Source organism: Zonotrichia albicollis, chromosome Z, assembly GCF_047830755.1.
Source record: "Zonotrichia albicollis isolate bZonAlb1 chromosome Z, bZonAlb1.hap1, whole genome shotgun sequence".
In the NCBI taxonomy this organism is placed as follows: Eukaryota; Metazoa; Chordata; class Aves; order Passeriformes; family Passerellidae; genus Zonotrichia; species Zonotrichia albicollis.
This window is the reverse complement of record NC_133860.1, coordinates 28854690-28871560: the sequence shown is the minus strand read 5'-3', so window position 1 is coordinate 28871560 and position 16871 is coordinate 28854690. Positions and strand designations below refer to the sequence as shown.

Here is a 16871-nt window from a genome sequence, read left to right as displayed (position 1 = left end):
TCCTTTGCTGTTCGTTGCAAGTAAGCAGATGTGGAAATGTGTGCCCTGTGCAGTGTTGTTGAGTCTCTGCTGTGTGCCAGCAGGGTTTCAGTGCTGCAGCATGTCCTGTGTGCTGCACAAAATGGATTGTCATTGTCCTTCAGGATCAGCATGTCATTTGACCTGTGAGAAGATCAGGGGCCTGAGTGGCAGGCCTGCCCTGTGCGCCTCTGTTGGTGGTTGGGGCACTGGGCCACAGTGTTCCCACAGTACTCTTACCTTCAGGGAGGCAGCTGCTGGCACAGGTGACACAAACATTGACCCAACACCCTACGTAATACAAACCATAGGACCTCCTCTCTAAGTAGAGCAATTCAGCTTAGTCTTGAATTTGTTTTTGGTGAAGAATTCAGACAGACTTAAGAGTTAAGTCCCTTCTTATTAATAACCCTGTTAATACTTGCCTAAGTTCAGGTTAGAACTAATAAGAAATGTGAGGGTTGTCATTTTGCTCATCTGCTTGGAGATGTGTTACTGTGTATAACCTCTGCTAGCAAAGAAGGACTGCACAGCTTCTCCCTAATTGCCCCATCAGTGGGCTGGGGAGGAGAGAAAAGTCAAGTGACAAGATTCATAAGTGGAGATAAAAACATTTTAATAAAGCAAAAGCCACAGACACAAAGCAAACCAAGGAATTCATTCCCCATTTGCAGTGGACAGGCTTGGGTTCAGCCATCTCCAGGACAGCAGAACTCCCATCATACCTTAATGGTGACTTGGGAAGACAAACTATCACTCTGAATGTTCTCTCACTTCTCCCCCACCTCTATATGCTGAGCATGATACCATGTATCCCAGAATATCCCTGTGATCAACTGGGACAGCTGATCCCCTCCCAACTCCTTATCTACCCCCAGCATACTTGCTGATGAGCTGATTCAAGAAGCAGGAAAAGACCTATATACATTGTGAGCTCTGCCCAGCAGTAGCTAGAACATCTCTGTGTTGTCAGTGCTCTCTGTGTTGTCTCTGTGTTTCTGTGCAAATCTGAAACACATCCCTGTAATTACTGCTGTGACAGAAATTAACTATCCCAGTCAAAACCAGAACAAATTCCTTCATAGCTAAGTGACTATGTATGCATATATATATATATATATATATATATAGTTCTTTTTTTCATGCCTACACAAACCTTCTAGTGCTACATGACAGAGTTAGAATTTAAATTAGCACCATTTAAGGGACACTGGTAGCAGTTCTGTGGAACATGTGCAACATCTTGAAATACTACATTTTCACACCAGTACCTCTCCTAACAAATTTAGCTGTATTGTCAGTGTTATAAATTTGGAAATTATCAAAGTTTTGTTATTTGAGACCTTGAGAATTTTAAAATGCAGATGGCTATTTCTTTATATAAATACTATAAATGTAAATATATAAATATGTTCAAAATCCTGTTACACCAGGATGTAAAACTAACCTCTCTTCCACCTCAGCCATCCATTAAAGTGGACAGAACAGCAGCAAGTTACAACTGCTTAAGCACTTGAGCTTTGAGAGGCAATGCTGCAATATGGATCAAGATTTTCTGGGAATTATTTTGTTAAAACATGTACCTAGTACTTTTTAACCCCTTGCTAGATTTAAGCCCTCCCTTGTTTTACAGAAATGGACCACTACCTTGCTGTGAACTTCGTCTACCTTACCTATCCACAGCAGAACTACAAAGCATGAAGTCCAGCTACCACAGTGATGAAGAGTCTCCAGAAGCAGCTTGTGAAGCTGGGCAGCAGCACAGCAATGCTTTTCCACAGGAAAACATATTTGTCTGGGCTGATGCTGCTGATCTGAACCAATTCCTGCAACTAGGTACATGGCTATGAGCAACTATTGCAGAGAGACAAATGCCCAGCAGAAATTTTTCATAGGCTAGTACTGCAGGAAGACTTCTGTTCCTGGGGCCACAGAGGCCAGATGTCCCACATGTTGTGGATTTTGAGTGGAGTTCCCCTTCAGGGATCCACAGACATATTTAGAGTTACCACCATTTGCACTGTATGACCATTTCTGTGCATTTTAGCTCCTGGATTTTTATGTTATTAGTGAAAGTCACTTACAAAGGCACATTGTCATGCACATTCCACCCTGACCTCCAGATCATATCCTGGAAATAGCAGAAAAGTAACCTATAAGTTCTCCCAGCAGTCATTCACTCATGGAACTCCACCTGGATACAGCATGCTATTTCTAGAGCTGGACCTCCCTACCTAGTGGATGTTATGACAGAGCAGTAGCTTCTGAGTAGAGTCCAAGTGCTGCCCTGAAATCCAAGTTGAACAGTGCACCTTTCACCTAGTACAGCTCCTAATGGGGGATTCAGAGTTCAGAAGGACACTGCCTGTTGAGTTTTCTTCAGGCACTTTACCTGAAATGTTTGTCATACTTGGATGAACATAAAAATTGAATTATTTAGATGTATTTTAAGGGGGAGAGGAATGTACAATTAAAATATTAAAAAACACGTCCAGAAAGTCAGCCTGGCTCTATGTGATAATTCTCCTGTGTTTTACACAGGAATAACTCATCTCTCTCTCTAAGGCAGTGCATTCCATCTACCATGCAGCTCCCTGCATGATCTTCTGCTGGGGCTCTGAGGGGAATAACGAAGAACACATGCATTCCTCTTAATCCCATATGTCACTACCAAGAGTCTGTTGCCTTCCATCACGAGTCTTTTCAGGCTGAGCCATGCCTTTGACTCACCAACTCGCCACCCAATGCTTTGTAATGGTGAGGCCAAGACCTGTTACCTGTTTATTGGTTCAGTTAATGTTATTCCTGAAATGAACTGACGAATATGATGCAGTAAATCTTTCTCAAAGGAGAAGTGATACTTTTGTTTTCAGCTAAATAGTGGGTTGGAGCATAGGAGGAGGGGGAAAATTATTTTAAAACCTGGTTATTATTTATCTGGAAATTAATGCAGTTTCCCAGGGCTAAGAAAGACCTTGCTGTGATTGGCCTGCCTTGAATTAAAATTAAACTCCCCACCGTAGATGGTTAGGATTCAAGGCAAAGCTGTCATCGTTGCCCATCAGCTAAGAAACAGAATTTAAGAATACCTTCTGTAAAAGGTGTCAATCATCAGGTAATGACTTTTAATTAATAAATTGCTTTTTTATTATTTACAATCTTGCTTGGCGTGTCTACCCTAAGTCATTTGAAGTCTGTTGAAACTGGTTCATTTCTTCTGTAAGTAGCCCATTTTTCCTAGTTAAGAATGCCAACAAAACAGATCATGATAACAACTGCAGCTCTAATTAAAAAAATTATTTCAGCATTAAATATGCAATATAAACAAAGAGAAGCCTGCAGCAATGTTTTACAGCTATATAATTATCTCCTATAAATTAAACTAAATGGTCCCCTTCCCTATCATTTAACAGGATAAGATAGGAATGCCAGTTTTACTGTTGGCCATTATTTTTTAGTCCATCAACGCTGTTTATGGTGACAGAGTTGCACAGCTCTAAAGTAACAAAGCTTCAGTTGGACCATGTAAAACTGGCCTCCCAAACAACACAAAGGAAGAAAACAATACTTGGCTTGTGTAGAAGAAGAACAATGTAAATTAATTAAAATGTAAAGCCACAAAACTTCTACTTTTTTCCTGATTTTCCCTCTTTTCCCCCGAATAGTTCAAAGTAATTCAAAGAAAGTAATAATCTTCTCTTAATATTAATAATTTGTCTTAATTTATTTTTTCCTCTTCCTATATTTTATTTACACTTTTTAATGCTTCAAAATATCCCACTTCTTTTCTGTGCATATAACTTATGCTACCATAAAGCCTCATATAAGCCTGTGTTTCCTCAAAGCAAACCCATTTCATCCAACTTTTTGACCCAAAATACCTTCTCAGAGTAAGCTTGTAAATACACTATAGTCTTTCTCCCCCAATAATATTTTATGGAACAAAAACCTAGAAGTACTAACTAGATAGACTTTTGAATTACTCATATAAAACTGACTTTTTATTCATGGTATGAACAACTAAAGAAGCATGAAATATGGGAAATATTTAAGGTGTTTCAGCATTATTATTGTGAATTATCTCACAATGAATGCAAATTGACTTACCTTGAAGGTGATTTTATCACAGGTTAAAAGTGTTCAGAGGAACCACTAATATTAGAGAGGTGCAGTGGTTCACTACAGTTCACTGCAGTGGATTTGTATCTTTTTACCTGAGAGATAACAGATCCTGCCTCTCTCTCACAATTACCGTTCCACCCCAAATAAAAACCAAAAAAACCAAAGTACTACAAACCACAAACAAATTAATCTTTAAAAAGGTTTACAAGCAGCATTTTCAAGTAGCTAACATAGGAAAACACTGTTCTGATGAAAGTGATACTACCCTAGACTTGTTCTTATATTTTTTTGCTTCCCATATGCAATTAGAAAGTCATTTTAAATTACATTACTTTATTTGGCATATATTTGGTACTCTTCTATGACTGTATGACTGAATCTAACTAGGTTTCTGGTACAGCCAGGACAAACAAGAAATATTACACTTGACAGCATGGTTAGGGTTGAAACAAGGTACAAGCAGCATGTTTGATTTGCTACAGTGAAAGGCAAGCTCCGCCATGCCAAACCTTATTCTCTTGGCAACTAGTTGATAAATACAAATTACTCCAACAAATTGTTCTTTTACCCTTTACTCAAAGTGTGCAGATCTGAAAGGGACAAAAAGTTACTATTGTTACAATTAAAGAGCAGAGCAGAGGGAAGGAAGAAACCCAAATTTTGCAACTGGCCCCTTATCCAGTATCCAAGCAGCCACCAAGAGAGAAGCCAGACATCTCACTTCTGAAGAACACACAGATATTTTTAGCTCAGTAGTGCAATCTGAAATTTTTAAGTGCATTGCAACAGGCAAGTCCCTTGCTGAATGCAGTGAGTGAGAGCCCTTCAGGAGCCTCTGACAGAGCAAATTCCCAGTCAACATGCACCCATCTCCATCACCTGCGTGAGTCCACAGGGATGACATGCACAGCCCCAAACATAGGCAGACCAGGACAAAAGGGACTGTGGGTAAGGAACAGCTTTGATTTATGTGATCCAGAGATCTGTTGACTGATTACACAAAACAGAAATCTGTCCAGTTCAGACAAGGACAGTTTAGACTTGGAGGCACTGTTTTGTTTTCCAGCTTTATAAGAAGGTGGTTTTTTTCTGCAGCCCATAGATCTTTCTAAACATGGTGATAGTTTTGAAAAGGGGTTTCAAAATGCTGTTACTGGATTATTCTATGGTGCTCTGGATTGTACCCAGGAACTGAACCAAACGCTTTTTTCCCTCTGGGGATAAAAGATGGTTGCCCTCTGGCAAGGCAAGTTGTTGACAGGAGGAGCAAGCACTCTTGTGACATTTAAAAAGTTTCACATTCATAAATTGCAACCCAGACCCCCAAGAAGCCTTAAGGCTAGCGTTATTACAAGACAAAGAGTAGAAAAAACCTAAGAGCAGTGGAGCACCCTAAAAACTAAAAGTTACAGGGATTTTCAGTGGAAGCAATGTATGCCATGGACATAGCTAGCACGATATAGCAAGAAAACTTGTTGTGGTGCCTTTACTTAATTTCCTCAGAGGCAATGGGTGCCATCTGTTTGCTTAAGTTTATGTCACTCAGCAACGTTTGAATGTTGTGGGTGAGCACAGAACACTCCACACTGAGCAATGCAAACATGGGCAACCACCCCAACAGGGGTGCTGTGGGAACACTGAGTCTCGTCAGCAGGATCCAGGCACCATCCTCTCCGAGCAGGCATAGTGAAAGTGCAGCCTCATCCTCTGCAAGGGCTGTCTGACTCTCAGGAGCAGCTGCAGGGAAAATCAGTCCCTTGGCTCCGAGTCTAAAAGTTCCTTGGCTCCTGTCTCTAAAAGGTGCTGCTGACAACAGGCTGTCCAGGGCGGGGAAAAGGGACCGTGTCACCATGTTCTCAGTGAGGGTCAGATCTGTCCACATGCGTTTTATATTCTTGGCTTCTCCTTCAGAATTCACAGCTGACTCTAGTTATTTCTAGGAGTTGTTTCTCTCCAAAAGGAAAAAGCAAGGGTGGGGGAAGAAGATAGTTGCAATTATTTAAATAAATAGCATATAAGTAATTGGTCTTATTAAAGAAATAGAAATAGTGGGCTCAGCCTTTTCACATCTTGTGTACTTATATGGATTATGACAAGCTCAGTTCTGTACAAATAATTTCATGAATGTACAATTTGCTTCTATATGATAGTACATATACCTAACTTGTGTTCTTTCTTTCTTTCTCTTTTTTTTTTTTTTTGAGGGGATTATATTACATAAACACAGTATAGAGAAAAGGCAAAAATAGGCATCAAAAGTAGGATTTGTGGCTCACTGACAATGTTTACTGAGTTAAAAGGATGAAATTTCTTCCATTCTGTTGATTTCCTTGTAGTTCATAGATTTTAACTACTTTTGTCTCTAACTGAGCTCATCTAGGTCTGATTCATGACTGCTGCATCACTAAAACTGCAGAAAAAGAAATTTTCAGCCTTCCCAGTCACCTTCCTTTTATGGGAAAAAACTAATAGAGGAGTATTTGTTTTAATCCACACAAGGTCAACACAAACAAAGACAAGCAGAAAAAGACAATTCTGAGGGAATGACTGGACACAGATTTGTGAAGAACATGATGTGTCCCCCTGCACCAACATCTAAACAGTCACTGGCAATTCACCTAGATATTTTGTATGCTAGATGTCTGTCAAATAAATCAAAGATCCAGTTGTAGAATCTGGTAATGATGACATTCTGCTTGTGTCTTCCAACTGGTCAGCTCATGATTAGGATACAGAGAAATATAAATATAATAGTTTTTAATCAGGTATGTTTTTTCAGGCACTGTTTTATTTATCAGAAAATTGACATATATTTTCCTCAGTTCATCAAAACAATATTTCAAAAACTTATTTTCTTTTCATTCTTTTTAGAAGAAAGTTTCTAAGGGGAAACTTGTCTCTTAAATCATGAAGAATAGTCATTCAATTGTGGCATCAGCCTTCCCAATATCACTTCCATAGAACAATGAGGAGGAAATTGCTAAAAGTTTTACATGAATGCAGGTTATGAAATTTAAGCTCTTATTTCTGAAGTGAATGGAACAAAGCATTCTATATGGTAGGTACACTGTAAAACTTAAGAGACACACCTTATTGCAGACAATTTACTAAAGATAAATTGTATTGGTGCATTCTTGTGTTATGCTCCATAATTTCCTTATCCCAAGCCTTAAAGTCCTGCAACTAAAACTGCAGAATGCTCCACTGGGCTTGCACCTTCACAGATCCAGCACGGTACAACTAGTGCCCTCACAACTGCTCTGCATGTCTAATAGATGGCAGGCTGACACCGCACTGGTTATGTCATTGAGCTCACAGATTAATTTTGCAGAGACTTGGACAGGTTCAGAGGAGCTTCTCTGATTCATTGGTAACATATTAGGTAACACTAGGCAATTTTTTTTTTTTTTTACAGCAAAACATACTTTGCAATTACAGAAAAATATACTATATGCAGTTTTTTCCTGTAAGACCCTGTGTGTTCCAGAGAGCTGAAAGTCTTACCAGACAGCCTATGCTCAGTTTTCTGACACCCACATTGTCTCCTAATAGACACTGCTCTAATTTCCATTGCTCTCTAAAGCAACTGATGCTCTCACCGATGAGCTATTTGTCCTGTCACTCTGGAAGGGCACCAGTGATGTCCACCACCCCCAGCTTAGCACTTGGATAGAGAAAAGTAGGTCATGTAATGCAGCTAAGGCATAGGCAACACTGAGGATTGCTGCTTTGAAGATGTGCTTTTCCTGCAAGCCTCAGACACTGCTATGCACAGAAACTCTCCTATGTTTACTTAAGAGGCAGCTGCTGAAGCAAGAAAGGCAAGTCTCCAGTATGCCCTGTGTTCATGTAACCTGTTTTCTCATGGTGCTGAAATTTCCTGTTCAGTTACCTAAAACAGTGGTCATAGAACAACTAAATCTTACAATGTGCAAGGACATTGTTGTGTTTCTAACACAATTTTTTGATGCCTTTTTCTTTGGAGCCATGAGTGGAGTGTGTGCTGCCCATGTATGAAAGAGAGAGACAGATGTTCCAAAGCTCCATCCTAATACCTCTTAATGCCTGCATGAGGAAAGTCTAGCTTGCAACAAACATGACTTCACCTTTTTAACCTAACAAAAACTATGGTTATAATCTTCCATTTAGAAGGGACACATTGGTGCCCTTATTTTCCTTTGAGTCCTTCTTGTATTTTTCTCTTTGATTCCTTCCTTCTTCTCTCTTCTTAAAAAGGAAATCAAATTAGTTCTTCTAGGCAATATTTATGGTATTAGAAACCCACTTTTCAATGAAAAATATGCCTAAGAACGCCTCTCTTACTGAAAGTATTCCGTGTGCATTGGACAACAATAGAAAAAAGCTAGAACTCAACATCTATAATTTGCTCTCTGAGTTTGCTCCAGGTGACCAGTGTCTTTGAAGAGCACATTTATAAGCAACACTTACAGCCAGATGCAGTTTAAATGTCATTTTCCAATCTAACTACTGCTGCCATAAGCTACATCAAGCAGCTACCAAAAGTTTCACTTTGATCATTTCTACTAAGTATACATTTTTGCTTGTGAATCCAGAGTAATCCTTCTGCCATGACAGCTGTAGCATGCAGGAGAGTTAGTATTTGAAAACCATCTTAGTGATCTCATTTTTCTCTTTGTTTTAAAGAACACTTTCTCACCTTTACCTTCTCTACTTTTTTCACTATGATCTCAGTAGTCTTCCGGCTTCCAAAGCTGTGCAAGCTTTAAATAGCAATATATTCAACATACTTGCCATCTCCCACATCTTATAGCATGACCATAAATTGTTAAGTAAAGCCTCAGATAGTTCTGGATTTGAATGAAGTTATATGTAAATGAAACACATATAGGAGCAGTTGGGAAGGGATTCTTTGCTAGCAGGAGCTACCCAAATTATCTCCTTCAATAAGGTTTTTCAAGTCCTTGTGCTTCCTTTTAAATAATGGAAGACCAGGTAATTGATATATTGAGGAACACATTCCAGCTATTATAGCCTAAAGCACTACGTCAAGTAACTTGACAGGAAAGAAATTACAATTTCATTTTAAGATTACTAAACAAAATGTTTTTCAGGCAGATAAAAACAGACACCAGCAATTTATTTTCCATATTTAAAATGCTTTGCTTCTTCTTCCATTTATGAATATTATAAACAACCATCTGAAATCTTAAAACTGAAACTTATTTCTTTACAAAATAATTTTTTCTATACTTTATTTTATGTAGATTTTTATCTGTATTTAATCTATTTGAAATAGACTTTTAATATTATTTTATTTTATATTTTTAAAATGTCCATTGAAGTTAACATGGTAGAACATAGGTTTTAGAAGTCAGATTTAAAGGCTGCATGTTAAATTTCCTAGTTTCCTGGGTTTATATATGTACTTGTCACTTGGACAAACACTGAAAACAGAAAAAAATGGGTTGATCCATTATTGCAGAGGTTCTTATAACTAACAACTGTTTCAACTACTTTGGTATGTGTAAAGGAAATTTTGGGGGTAAACTTGAGAGATTCACATTTTCCTTTATTTCATTATTTGCTCTCCAATGGTTTGGCCAGTATTGGTACATTTTGGTTAATAAATTGCAAAACAAACCTGCACATGTATTTTCTCACTTTTTTTCCTTTACAAAGCATATGTTTGAAAAGTTTCTAAAAGCTACATTATTAATTTAATTATTTTGATTAGCTTAATTTAGAAATAAGGAAATGTATTAGAAAACAAAAAGATGCATTAAAAATAATAGACCTCGTAAATGGCACAAGCCTATTTTTGTTTTATGAAGTATTCTGTCTGGGAAAGCACTTGGACTGCAGGAGCAGGAACACAGCTGGTGTGTGCTTACCAGAACATACAACTACTGCTGGAGTGAAACTATTGTATTTATTGTTAAAGACTGGGACAATGCCAGGACATGTCTGGATCTAAATCCTGCAAAACTTGCTCTGGCAGGAGCTCCCCTGCAGCCAGGACCCAGCTCTCCAGCTATTCTCTGGAGTTTTTTTCCTAGCCTGGTGTAAACAGGAAATCAGAGTGGAGAAGCCATGCACGAAGCACGAAAGCTCCTGCTAAGGGTGTTGTGTAATGGGCTTGAGCAGAGGGCTTACTGAACACGAGCTGAGTCATGTTTCTGTAACCAATGCTGAGTTTCCCTTCCCCAGCCCCCTCCCTACAACATTATTATCATTATCAATCATTAATTATCATTATCATTATCATTATCATTATCATTACTACTACTTTTTTTTTCCTGATTCTTTTAATGTCAGCCCTGACATATCCTGTCGCTGCCTGGGTGATTGAGAGCAGCTCTTTATAGCAAACATTGTGATATCACACAAGACTGAACTTCCCACAGCTTCTCAGAAAAGCCAGTACAGAGAAACCACATTTTAAAAACTTGACAATGTCATTGCCATTAAGCAGGAGTCCCCCTTTCCTGGGCTGTACGACTTTTTAAGGAGAAGCAGAAGGACAGACTAAATGTGACTGCAACAGGGCACCGTAGAAGCAAACAGGGCAAATAATTCATTATCATACCCTCTTGAGCCTTCAGAGATGATAAGACTGGTCTTATTCTTACTTTGGAGTTGGTGAGGAGGTGATGCACCACAAACTCATTCTGCTGCCTGGAAGAGAAATCAGAAATAGTTACTGCTGTAAGTCTTAGCAGTGTGCCAGGCAAATAGGTCAGTGCTCCAGACGTGATTGGGTTGCTGATGGGAACAGGGAGGCACGAGTGCCAGGCTGGACTTTGCAGCTTAAACAAACACAGCAGAAGAGACAACTTCTCATCTGGAAGACAGGTGTCTGGGTTTTCTGTCTTAGGTATAATCCCGTAAAACAGATACACCTTATGCAATCCATACTTCACTAAAAAAGAGTTAAAAGTTCATCAAAACAAAAAACAGGAAAAAAACCATAAAATTAAATAAAAAATCCAAAACCGACCAGACAAAAGAACCCAAACCTGAAAAACAAAATATATAAAGTTCTAACTTAAATCACTATATCAGAGCACAGAACAGTATTATGAGATTTGATTTTTATTTCATTCATATTTGAACACTAAAGACCTCTTTCCTCAAGTCAATTGATAAAAAGAAGATCTCCATTGAAAGAAAAATCAGTAAAAGGCTAATACATTGTTGAGGAATATTTGAAAACATAACTGGAATGAACTCTGATGTCACAAGCCTGATATTCACACTAATAGACACAGGCATACACTTCACCTTCAAACTTATTCCTTTTGAGAAAATCCTCATGTAGTAGTTTTCTTTTAGAATGGCTAGGGTTGACAATACTGATTTTTTAAAAGAGAAAATGAAAAAAAGCTGGCCTTCTCCTGTTTTCTTAGATTATATTTTGTCACCTTTTATTGATATCTTCATTTTCAAATAAAGTAAAAAAGTAATTATATTTTTCACCAGTGTTGATTTTCTCAGAAAATAGTAGCAAGTGGCAAATAATTCATATTTGCTTGTTTTTCCTTTCCTATATATATCTAAGCCAGTTTTTCCTTTCAACTGCCCCTAAACTCGGCCTTGCTCATTTTGATGCAGAAAATAGCAGAGGTGATCTTCAGCTTGAGTCCTTAGCAATACCAACTGAGTTTGAATTAGTATAGATAAAAATTTTCAGTCTTCATTCCATATTGCTTTGATGGATCATCAGCATTCTCCACTGATTTACAAAGTTCAGTGATAATTTAGAAACACCTGGGGACAATGCCACTATAGCTGCCCAGAGCTGAATCACCCACCAGCTATCTCTTTCTGATGAGGCCCAATTTACTCCTAAGTCACCCTACCTGTGAAAAACTCAAATATCAGTAGGACTTTGTCCTGCCTAGCACTCCTACCAATTTTTATCTGACAGAGTCAGACAGTTTTTATCTGACAGCTCCCCTTGCCTTCCAATGCTGCTCTAACCCCGCCTGGGGAGAAAAACCAACAAAGCACATAACTCAATGTTTAATGAAGAAAGGTGTAAAGGAGACTAAAGGGATACAGAGGACCAATAGAATGCACCAGACAAGTTTTCAACTCTGTGATGGTGGAGGCAGCTGTGTGTTAGCCCTGCCCCAGAGTCTCCTACTGGGAGTTTATTCCTCTTTCTCTACCAAGTGGTGCCCAAGGGTGTGATTTCATCGTGTGATTTCTAGTACTTCCAGAAGAGCTCCAGTCCCTGGAGTGAGGCAAGGTGACTCCCACAGTAGTTTTAGAGTTTTGTCTGCAGTAACTTTCTAACCACCTTGTTTTGTGAGAAAAGCTTGAAGCCTAGAAGCAAAAAACGCAAGTTCCAAAGAAAGGACAAAAAAACATCATCAGCTACACCCTGAACTGCGTTTGGAATCCTACCAAAATTGTGCTTAGCTCATTGCTTTCCAAGAAACTCATGTCCTATGCAGTGTCAGCAAGTACATTCTGATCTTTCTTTTTGACCTACATGTTCCTGGCTCTGCCCTGCCCCAATCCAGCAAGACTGTGTTCTTGTACAAATTCAGGAGATGCAGCTGGGACAAAAAAAATCAGTGATTTACTCCATCATGAGTTCATCATTAAGACTGTGCAACTTGCCTAGAATATTAAATTAATACTATTAGTTGTTATTCGTTTTCTCAGATGATGGGCAAAAAATAGTGTAGCATGTGCTGGTCTTACCTTCATACATTAATAAACCTCTAACTCCACTTCTAGAAATGAAAATGGGTAAAGTAATACACTTGGCATTTCCAAAACTCCCAGTTTATCAACATTTTCTCTTGGGTATTCACGACAAATGTAATCTTTCTTCCTTCTGTTTGTCTTTGCTTATGTCATAAATAACCTTGCAAGCAATAAAATTCCTTATCTCTGAGGTAAATAAATCTTAGCCCATTTTATGACCTTCACAGAAGGATTTGTCTTTTAAAGGTAAAACAAATGCAAAAACAGACATTAATTTCTGTAAAAGTATCTGTAGATTCATAATTTCATACCCTCTCTTTTCCTCCAGTTTTTTGTGGAGCAAACCAAAAAAAGTAAGGATGCTCATTGTCAGCAAATCCAGCATGGCTTCTGATGCTGTGCATGTTGGTGTTCCTTTCTCCCCATATATTCTGAAGCATACAGAGAAGGAAGATATATCTGCAACATAAGATCAGTGTGCAGCCAATGAATAAAGAAAAGGTGTGAGGAAAATATCACCATTAACTCATTTTGAGTCCATTCTCATGACGAGTTCAGAGAGCTGTGCATGAAACGCTGCAGGTGAGGAGATGCAGAGCAGAAGGCAGAAGTTATGGGGCAGGGACAGAAATGAGCCTTCCGACTCTTTTCCTTCTTCTTCTTATGTATCACCTTGTGAGCAGACAACCCATCTTCAGTTTTCATGTCCCTCTGTTCAAGAAAGACCTCAAGATGATACTCAGTAATTATGAGAATAAAAGTAGCTCAGAATAAAATCTGAACGACTGCGTCGGGATTTGGCCCTAGCTCTTAAGATGGCGATTTAAAGAACACATCTTTAGCACCCAAAGAGTTTGTCAGTACCATCCTGGTATTTGGATTACAAACTACACAATTAATTATCCCGATACTCAAATGAGGAAGTAAAATAACCATAAGCCAGTTAACTTCTGTATTACTCAGCAAATGGGAAAGAATTGGAAATTGAGGAAACAATACAGAGAGAGGGGAGGAGAAATTTTTTTCACCTTGGAGGAAAGTAGGCAACATAGGTATCTGCAGGTATTTACTGTGTAAAAAACTTCAGATAGTAAGTTTTAAAAACATGAGTTGTACATGTTCAAAAACATGTGTTCTATGAGAAGCTATAGAGAGAAGCCCAGGGGAAAAAAATTTAAAAAAAAAGGTCTTCAGTTTATGTTTAGAAACAGCCACTCAAGAGCTAACAAACAGTTCTTCTTACAGAAAATTCACACACAAGAGTGAAAGGTTTCAAAATGTGTGATCTAATAGCAATTTTACATTACATGGACTCATACAAGCTGTGGAATGCACTGTAGTTAGTTCCCAAAGATGCTGAGATGGTGAAGAATACTTATAGGGCTTTAAAAAACAATGACTGTATTATTCATTCCCAAAAGACTCATACAAACAGAAATTGAGAAATCCTAAAATAAGGAAATCTGAATCTTATTATTTGCTGATGTATATGCTACAGCTAATAAAAAGTCTGGAACAGCATTTCATTTCATCTTAGCTAGCACATCCTTAGGTTACAAAAATCTAATTACTACCACCATCACAAATCTTCAATCAGCAACTTTCCCAGCCAAAGAATGATTCCTATATTACCATAAAATAATTAATACTTCATTATCTCTCACTTTCACCCAGATCCTCACAGATTAAGAAATGTACAAGATATAAACAAGGGAAACTCCCTGTAACTCAAAAACTTCCCAAAATTTATACATTTATACATTTATATGTAATCAGACATTTTCACACAACCTAAATTGCCACACAGCAGTCAATGAGGTTATTAATGGTGAAAAAGTGACATTTGTTTAATAGAAAACAGAATTCTTGGTAAAAGGCATCTTTAGAAATAGAAAAATGTGTCGGCTACATGAGTTACTCATGTAGAAGGTTTCTGTTTTATTTCAGTTGTTCAATTCACTTTTCTCTCAATGTGGAGAATTAAAACATAGCTAAATGCATTTGTATGACATATAAAAAATAACACAACTTTAGTCCACTCACAATAATTTCAGTTGCACTGTCAGTCTAAACACAACATTTTGAAAGGGCTATCATGATCAGATCCTTTCACCTCATTGATGGAAAACTATTTCTCAAAGCCAGAAAAAAATGACATGTCCAGGATTTTCAAATGACAACACATTTGCCAAAGGTCTGAGGTGTACGGGCATACTTTATTTTCTGTTATATATTTAAGGCTGGAAGTACCAGAAAAGAGGAAAGTTTTTGCTTTCCTCATCCCCAAAAAAATTTCAACTGGTAAAAGAAAAAAGCGGGAAAAAAAACCCACATGAAAAGCTGCATGTTCACATAAAACTGTGGTAGTTCTAAATCAGTCACATTAAAACTTTATGGACGTTTTTTACGTTTGAATTCATGTTACAGATAAAATTAAGCATGTAACCTTTACAGCAGGTAAACTCGGTTAATCAGCCTTTTCAAAACATATCACAGTCTCTGGAGAAGATCTGTTAGTTCCTGGGTTCAGTCAGAACTTCTTCAAAGCTAATTGACAAGCTGTGTTCATTTTCTAAAGACAACAAAAGATAAAACATTGGCAAAAATATTCTGGTGGTCCAGAAGTATTTCTTTTCACAGCCAAATTAAACAACAGTGACTTCATTTTTATATGGTATCAGCATGAACAGATGATTTTCTACATGTATAGATTTCATAATAATGTTATTACAACTCTTTCTTTTATACTGCAGCATAGTAGAATTAATTAATTAATTAATTTTCTGTTAATCAAGAAAATGCAAATACTTTTCTTTAAAAGAATTTTGGATGCATGTATTTATACAGACATATATACACAAATATCTACATAAAAATATAATAAGAAATGCATACTACACATGCATATATACATCTCTGTATTTATAAAAGCCCTGGAAAAGTGTGTTTTATGTAATATTCCGTTTCATGTCAGAAACAGTGGCAAATGCTATGTGCACCTAAAGAATTAAGAACTTTTTCATGATAAGAAAGAGTTAGCAGCAAGATGTCTGTTGTTCAACATACTCATAAACAATTTAGATAAAAGTATTGATTGTGGTGTAACAGTAACGTCTGATGACACAAAACTACTTGGAAGAGTCAGAATAAAGCCAATAATGAAGTCCTATGGTAAAGTCTCTTTGAATTACACACACATGAAATTCAATATGGTAAATGAACCTCTGATACTCAGAAAGTTATCCCTGTTTCACACTCTAAGCCATCTGTATATATCTTTGTTTTTATGTTTGTGGGTAGCTTTTCAAAGACACCAGGTAAGACCCCAGCCAGTGGAATCTCCAGATGTCTTGAAATGTGGGAGCATTTAGGGCTTTCCCAAACATGGGAAGCATATGGGGACCATAAAGAAGATGTCTTTTTACAAGACATAAGAGACATTATAAAGCATACATTCTTAAAGCCGTTAATGATCATTACTTAAGCATCCTGTGATCATTTATGACCATTTGTGCACTCCATTCACATCCTTGATATTTAATAGTTAATAATTTTTTCCATTCTTAGACTCTTTCTAAAATGTCAGCTTTCTCACACTCATGATAACATCTTCAGATGTTATGAAACCTCCTGAGGCTGAGAGAAAAGCCAATGACGAAACTTCCCTCTGCCAAATGAGATTTCACAATTTGTTCTTCAGTGTTTGCTTTGACTTCAAAAAATATATACTCCATATTTCTACATCCATATTAAGTCGAACTTAGCACTACTGAGAACTTAGTTACAAAGCCTAAGGAAATATTCTCTGAAGGGTGGAGAATTTTGTTGGGCCTCTCCATTGAGCTGTTCTCCATTTTCTTTTATCCTGTGTTTATCATTGGTAGAGATATTAACTCAAACTCCCAAACAACCAGTACTTCAATTTCTAGCCCACAGAAGAGTAACAGCCCAATGATTCTAAACTCACTCCTCTGCTGTCCTGGTGTGGGCAATAAACCCAAAAGACACTGAGGAAAGAGTGCAGAGGGTGT

The 16871-nt window shown here is 37.7% G+C and overlaps 1 long non-coding RNA gene across 9 annotated transcripts in view; it reads right to left on the bottom strand.

The window, feature by feature from the left end:
• Nucleotides 1-16871, bottom strand: part of LOC141727008 (uncharacterized) — a 39062-nt gene that overhangs the window by 5838 nt on the left and 16353 nt on the right. For 8 of the 9 annotated variants that reach the window (XR_012577991.1, XR_012577993.1, XR_012577989.1 and 5 more), the window contains one exon: nucleotides 10709-10797. This is a non-coding gene — a long non-coding RNA (uncharacterized LOC141727008). The remainder of the gene's footprint in view (nucleotides 1-10708; nucleotides 10798-16871) is intronic. The other variant, XR_012577987.1, reaches the window with a different exon arrangement.